This window comes from Mustela nivalis (assembly GCF_964662115.1).
Source record: "Mustela nivalis genome assembly, chromosome: 3".
In the NCBI taxonomy this organism is placed as follows: domain Eukaryota; kingdom Metazoa; phylum Chordata; class Mammalia; order Carnivora; family Mustelidae; genus Mustela; species Mustela nivalis.
In genome coordinates this window covers 90,306,289-90,313,087 of record NC_139022.1, presented here as the reverse complement: position 1 = coordinate 90,313,087, position 6,799 = coordinate 90,306,289, and the positions used below count along the sequence as shown (strand labels likewise).

At 39.2% G+C, this 6,799-nt stretch overlaps 1 pseudogene across 1 annotated transcript; it reads right to left on the bottom strand.

Annotated features, from left to right (window-relative positions):
• Positions 1 to 853: 853 nt before the first annotated feature.
• Positions 854 to 1,941, bottom strand: LOC309862208 (transcription initiation factor TFIID subunit 12 pseudogene; annotated as a pseudogene). The gene has a single exon. The product of its transcript is annotated as a transcription initiation factor TFIID subunit 12 pseudogene (transcript).
• Positions 1,942 to 6,799: the final 4,858 nt, after the last annotated feature.

Here is a 6,799-nt window from a genome sequence, read left to right as displayed (position 1 = left end):
CATTAGGAGAAGGGAGGGAAAAATGAAGGGGGAAAATTGGAAGGGGAGGAGTTTCATAGCGTTGTGGTCTGAAAATATGCATGGTATGATCTTGATCATTTTGTATTTGTTGAGGGCCAATTTGTGACCCAGTATGTGATCTTTTCTGGAGAATGTTCTATGTGCACTTGAAAAGAATGTGTATTCTGCTGCTTGAGGATGAAAAGTTCTGAATATATCTGTTAAGTCCATATGGTCCTGTGTGTCATTCAAAGCCATTGTTCCCTTGTTGATTTTCTGTTTAGATGATCTGTCCATTGCTGTAAGTGGGGTGTTAAAGTCCCCTAGTATTATTGCATTATTATCAATGAGTTTCTTTATGTTTATGATTAAGTGGATTATATATTTGGGTGCTCCCAAGTTGGGGGCATAAATATTTACAATTGTTAAATCTTCTTAATGTATATAGATCCCCTAATTATGATGTAATCCCCTTCTTCAACTCTTGTTATGGTCTGTTTTAAAATCTTTTTTGTCTGATACAAGTATGGCTACTCTGGCTTTCTTTTGGCATCCTTTACCATGATAGATAATTCTTCACCCCCTTACCTTTCAATCTGCAGGTGTCTTTAGGTCTAAAATGAGTCTCTTGTAGGCAGAATATCAATGGATCTTGAGTTGTTTTTTTCCTCAATTTTGATATCCTATGTCTTTTGATTGGAGTATGTAGCCCATTTACATTCAGAATGATTATTAAAAGATATGGATTTAGAGTCATTGTGTTACCTGGAGAGTTGGTGTTTCTGGTGGTGTTCTCTTGTCCTTTCTAGTCTTTATTGCTTTTGGTTTCTTATCCCCCACTCAAAAAGTCCCCTTTATTATTTCTTTTCTTTTTTTTTTTTCTCAATTAATAACTTCTTTATTCTGGAAAAGCAAATGAAAGTCATATTCATATAAACACTGACATTATAAAGTACAGGGAGAGGGGGAAGGGAGAAGGAAACACAAACCTCTACAAATCCTGCTAATACTGTCTCACCAAAAAAGACCATAATGCTTTGTCCCATATTCAATCACTTATATAATAAACCACAAATAAAATCTTCTCTGGAAGATACATCGTTCCTCTTTGAGACGGCAGGGAAAAGGGACCGGAAGTTGGGGGAGGAGGCTTTATTCTTTTGGCAGATCCTCTCAGTCATTATAGATATTGCTGCACTGTTAATAAAAAATATATGCTTCTCTGTAAAGCATTAAAAAAAAAAATCCAAAGATGAGATGGCTGAGGTCTCAGCTCAAGTATCTCCAAATACATTGTTGTCCATTCCCTGACCTTCCCATGTGATATTTCTTGGTTGTTTTCCGGATCAATGCCATTCTCTGTTTGTGGGCCTCTGTGGTGCAAGCCTTTTTGTAGGGTCAGATTTCTTCAGAGCCACATCCTGGGATCCACATGTTCCACTGGCATTCTAGATGCAGCTGGACATCGTTCACCTCCAGGGTGCTGGACTTGCGATGCCGCCGTCACCACCCTCTCGATAAAATCATCAGCAATCTGCAGCAGCATCTCTTCCACATCTTCATCCAATTGCTCATTAGGATTCACTTCTCTTACTAAGTCTTGTAATTTCTTCTTGGTCAATACCTGATTGTTTTCAGGGATGAGATGCCCTCCTGTCCCAGGAGTGCCTGGTATCTTTACCACTGTGGTGCTATTGGCCATGGAGCCTTGTGGAGGGGTGCTGGCTGGTTCTGGTTTTATGGATGAGAAATTGCAGAGGTTGATTAAGGCTGAGGGGCCAAACTGGTTCATAATCTGTCGAGCTTTGGACTTCAGCTCATAGAGCTTATCGAGGTCCCGTTTCTTTTTGGAGCTGTGAGGACCAAGGCCAATCAGAGGCAGCAGCGTCTATATCCCCATGATATGCTGAGACTGCCCCAGTGAAGCGTTCCTCTCAGCAGCCGGTCGACTCCCCTTTATTATTTCTTGCTGGGCTGGTTTAGTGGTTACAAAGTCCTTTAGTTTTTGTTTGTCTGGTAAAGTCTTTATCTCTCCTTGTATTCTGAATGACAGCCTTGCTGGAGAAAGAATTCTTGGCTGCATATATTTCCCATTCAGCACCTTGAATATTTCCTACCACTTTCTTCTGGCTTGCCATATTTCTGTGGAAAGATCTGCTCTGAACCTGATCTACCTTCCCTTGGAGGTTAAGGACTTTTTTCCCTAGCAGCTTTCAGGATTCTTTCCTCATTTTTGTATTTTGTGAATTTGACTATGATATGCCTTGGTGATGGCTGGCTTTTGGTGAATTGAATGGGAATTCTCTGTGCTTCTTTGATTTTGACGTCTGTGTCATTCTCCAGATTGGGAAGTTTTCAGGTATAATTTGTTTGAACATACCTTCTGCTCCCTTTTATCTCTTCATTTTCTGGGACTCCTATGATACAAATGTTATTCCATTTTAATAAGTTGCTGAGTTCCCTAAGTCTACTTTAATGGCCCATTACCTTCTTTCCTCTTCAGTTTCATTATTTTCCATAATTTTATCCTCTCTGTCACTGACTCTCTCTTCTGTCTTGCTTATCCTCAGTTTTAGAGCCTCTATTTGGCATCTTAGTAATAGTATTTTTAATTTTGGCCTAGCTAGATTTTAGATCTTTTACCTCTGCAGTAAGAGGGTCTCTTAGTGTCTTCTATACTTTTTTCAAACCCAGCTAGTATCCCCCTCTTTTTTTTTTAAGATTTTATTTATTTATTTGAGAGAGGGATAGAAAGAGCATGGGCACAGAGGAAAAGGGAGAAGAAGGCTCCCTGGGGAGCAGAGAGCCCAATGTGGGGCTCAATTCCAGGACCCTGAGATCACAACCTGAGCCAAAGGCAGACATTTAACTGACTGAGCCACCCAGGCACCCCTCAGCTAGTGTCCTTATAGTTGTTTTAAATTCTAATTCAGACATCTTACTTATCTCTGTATTTATCTCTGACTGTCATTTCTTCCTGTTCTTCTTTTGGGGTGAATTTCTCCATCTTGTCATTTTGGGGAAGAGAAAAAAGGCAAAATAAAATGAAATTTTAAAATTGATGAAAAAATTTTAAAAATAAGATAAAAAATACAAGAAGCTAGATCCTAGGTATGTTTTGGTCTGCCTGTTATGAAAAGCTTGATAGAAAAAAGGTAGAAAGAAAAGGAAAAAATTAAAAATTAAAAAATATAAATTAAAATAAAAAAAATTCTGCCATCAAAAGAAATGAAATCTTGCCATTTGCAACAACATGGATGGAACTAGAGCGTATCATGTTTAGCGAAATAAGTCAAGCAGAGAAAGACAACTATCATATGATCTCCCTGATATGAGGAAGTGGTGATGCAACATGGAGGCTTAAGTGGGTAGAAGAAGAATAAATGAAACAAGATGGGATTGGGAGGGAGACTAACCATAAGTGACTCTTAATCTCACAAAACAAACTGAGGGTTGCTGGGGGGAGGGGGTTTGGGAGAAGGGGGTGGGATTATGGACATTGGGGAGGGTATGTGCTTTGGTGAGTGCTGTGAAGTGTGTAAACCTGGTGATTCACAGACCTGTACCCCTGGGGATAAAAATATATGTTTATAAAAAATAAAAAGTTAAAAAAAAAAATTCTTTCTGTATCCAAAAAAAAAAAAAAAAAAAAGATATAGTGGCTCCATTCTCCACTTGGTGACCCTGTTTAATTTCCTGAGGTGGAGCAAGCTGGTGAGAGAGGAGAGAAAATGGTTGGGCCTTGTTCTCTTGTGTCCCAGGCGAGAAATGCATGGCTCTTCTCTTCAGTAAGCCCTCCAGACACACTAATAGTGACCTGGCCTGTGTCTTTGGTTTCTGTCAGAATCATGCCTTCACACTGTGTCTGAACTGTCCACCTTCCATCGGCACAACATTCCTTTGTTTTATTTCAGGTGAGGCTGTTTCAAAGCTCATTGCTTCAGAGACCCTTGTGTTGCAGACCCACACTGATCCTCCAAGAAGGGTTTCCCTGCACTGTTGTTGGTGCCAGCATGTTGCAGAAGACAGCCATGTGACCATCCAACAGTTCAGAGTTTATGGTAAATCACAGCACACAGCCTGTGCCAGGGTTTGCTGTGCTTGCCAGCATCCATTCCTATACTGGTGAGCGAGATTGTTTGGTGGTACCTACAGGACCTTTGCCCTTGGAGAGGCTGTATCACCTCCACTAAATGCACTCCAAATAGGAGAACTGCTTCTCCCTGAGGGACCCTGGGGATCCACAGGCTGCCTGCTGCTGGGGTTCAGCTCTGCTCTCCCACCTGAGCATCCTTGGCTCCTAGGCGGGAATGTGGCAATGTTGCAGACCACTGAAACTGTGCAATGTGCACAGTTTGCTGTTTGTAGAAAATGCGTGGTATTATAACCCTCTCCTCTTACCCGTCAAAGGTTTTGGGGCAGAGCTTCTTAGTTTAGTCTCCTGTGTGTGTTTTCATCGTTTCTTTGTCCCCAGCCCCTGCTCTTTCTCTTTTCCTTCTCTCTTGCCACTCCCTCCATAAGCAGGGCTCCCTTCCTGAAACAGCACCCATGGCTTTTTTTTTCCCCAGGAACTCTCTGCAGTTCCTACCTTCCATGGGTTGGGTTTTTCTTTTCTTTTCTCTCTCTCTTTTTTTTTTTTTTTAATTTGTAGATGTGTAGCTTTGTTCCCTAAGACTTACGATTGACTTCTTGGATGTTTAGAATGATTTGATATTTATTTAGTTGTGTTCAAGGAAGGGGGCCAGCATAGGGTCACCCTACTCTCCCACCATCTTACCTCCCCTCCCCATTTTTATTTTTTTTTTAAATATTTTATTTATTTATTTATTTGACAGACAGAGATCACAAGTAGGCAGAGAGGCAGACAGAGAGAGAGGAGGAAGCAGGCTCCCTGCTGAGCAGAGAGCCTGATGCGGGGCTCGATCCCAAGACCCTGGGATCACGACCTGAGCCGAAGGCAGAGGCTTTAAACCACTGAGCCACCCAGGCGCCCTCCCTCCCCATTTTTAAACTAGATTATTAGATTTTGTTATTGTTGAGTTGTAGGAGTTATTTATATATTCTGGATATCAACCTTTTATCAGATGTATGATATGCAAATATTTTCTCCCAATCCATAGTTTGCCTTTCACTCTGTTCATTGTGTCCTTTGATATACAAGGTTTTTACTTTGATGTAGTCCCATTTGTGTACTGTGGCTTTTGTTTGTTGTGCTTTTGGTGTCATATTCAAGTAGTCTTTGCCAAGTCCGATGTCATGAAGTTTCTTCTGTATGTTTTCTTTTAACTGTTCATGTAGTTTTAACTTAAGGAGCTAAGTTGTCACTCTCAGTAAGGTTTTTTGTTTGTTTGTTTTTCCCTTTGGTGGGATATGTAATTTTAACCACAAGTTCTGACATTATAGATGAAATTTTTTTAAAAAAGTGTATTTGAGATAGTAGTCTGAAGAAAGAAAGGCACAATTCTAAAATTTGTCCCTTCTTGAGAAACTTTATAACATGAACGAATTATTTCAAGTCTTTTTTATAACAAAGGCATAATATCACTTTTAAATCTTCAAATGAAAATATCTTCTAAAATTAGAAATATACCTTGGTATATTGTTTCAAGCAAGGGAGACGGACTTTATTTTATTATTAAACTTTAAGACATCTCCTATTTATAAAATGTCTGGCTTTGAGACTTTTTGTGTTTCAGTCTGGCCAACTTACAATTGCTAAAATTTCATATTTAGAATATGGTGCAATTGTAAAGATACAATCAGTGATCTCAGAACTAACAATTTCTCAGGGAAAAGATTGGCTATTTGGCAATGAAGAGATAACATTTCAAAGTTCAACATTTGTCTATAATTCTGGGAAAAAAGCATGAAACCACCTATTGAAGAGCTTCAGATTTAACAAATATGGCTTTATACTTATTCCTTCTTCAAGCAAAATGTAGATTACAAGGTACAAAGAATTGGCTATGACAAGCTATTTTCAGGATAAAATGAAATATAAGTAATTTAATTCTGAAGATATGATGGGATGAGAATGCAGTGATTTTCTAAAATGGGCTCTCTTGAATTCTGTGAAATATGTCTCAAATAAATGGCTAAGCATACTTCACCTCCCCCCCCCCAAAAAAAACCCCACAGAAATCAAAGAAGCACTGTGGTTTATTGTTCAAAAAGGTTATCTCTTAATAAAATAACAAGTGTTGCAAAAAGAAACTATAGGAGGATGATTTAACGTTCATTGACAAGAAACAATAGGTTGAATAACATTTAATAATATTTTAATAACACAGAAGTAAATAACTTCAGCAAATGTAGCATGTATTTATGTCTCTTCTCTCTTTTCACTAGGGGTGAAGGAAATTGAGATTTTTCACAATTCACTGATAGCAGGAGGAGGACTGAGTAGCTATTGTTCACCTGATCTAACAAGGGGGAAGGGCCAAGTAATGGGCTGACCTGGACAAAGGAGATGATGAAAGTTACTTGTGACTTTCTGAGTGGCATAATGAAAATAATTATATTTTGGGCATTGATCCCACAACAATGCAAATACTTATGATGTTCCAGATTTTGTTCTAGGGCCTGGGGATTCACCAGTGGAAAAAAAAACAGTCCACCAACCAACCAACCAACCAACCAACCAAGTGCCCATTCTCATTGAATATAGAAAGAGAAGGTGAGAGAGGGGAGAAGGTTTAATGAATTGGTTGAGATAAGCAGTGTGATAATAATAGTAAAAAGCTGTGCCAGGGGCGTGTTAACTTAGATAGGGTGGTCCTAGAAGATCACTGTAAAGAAA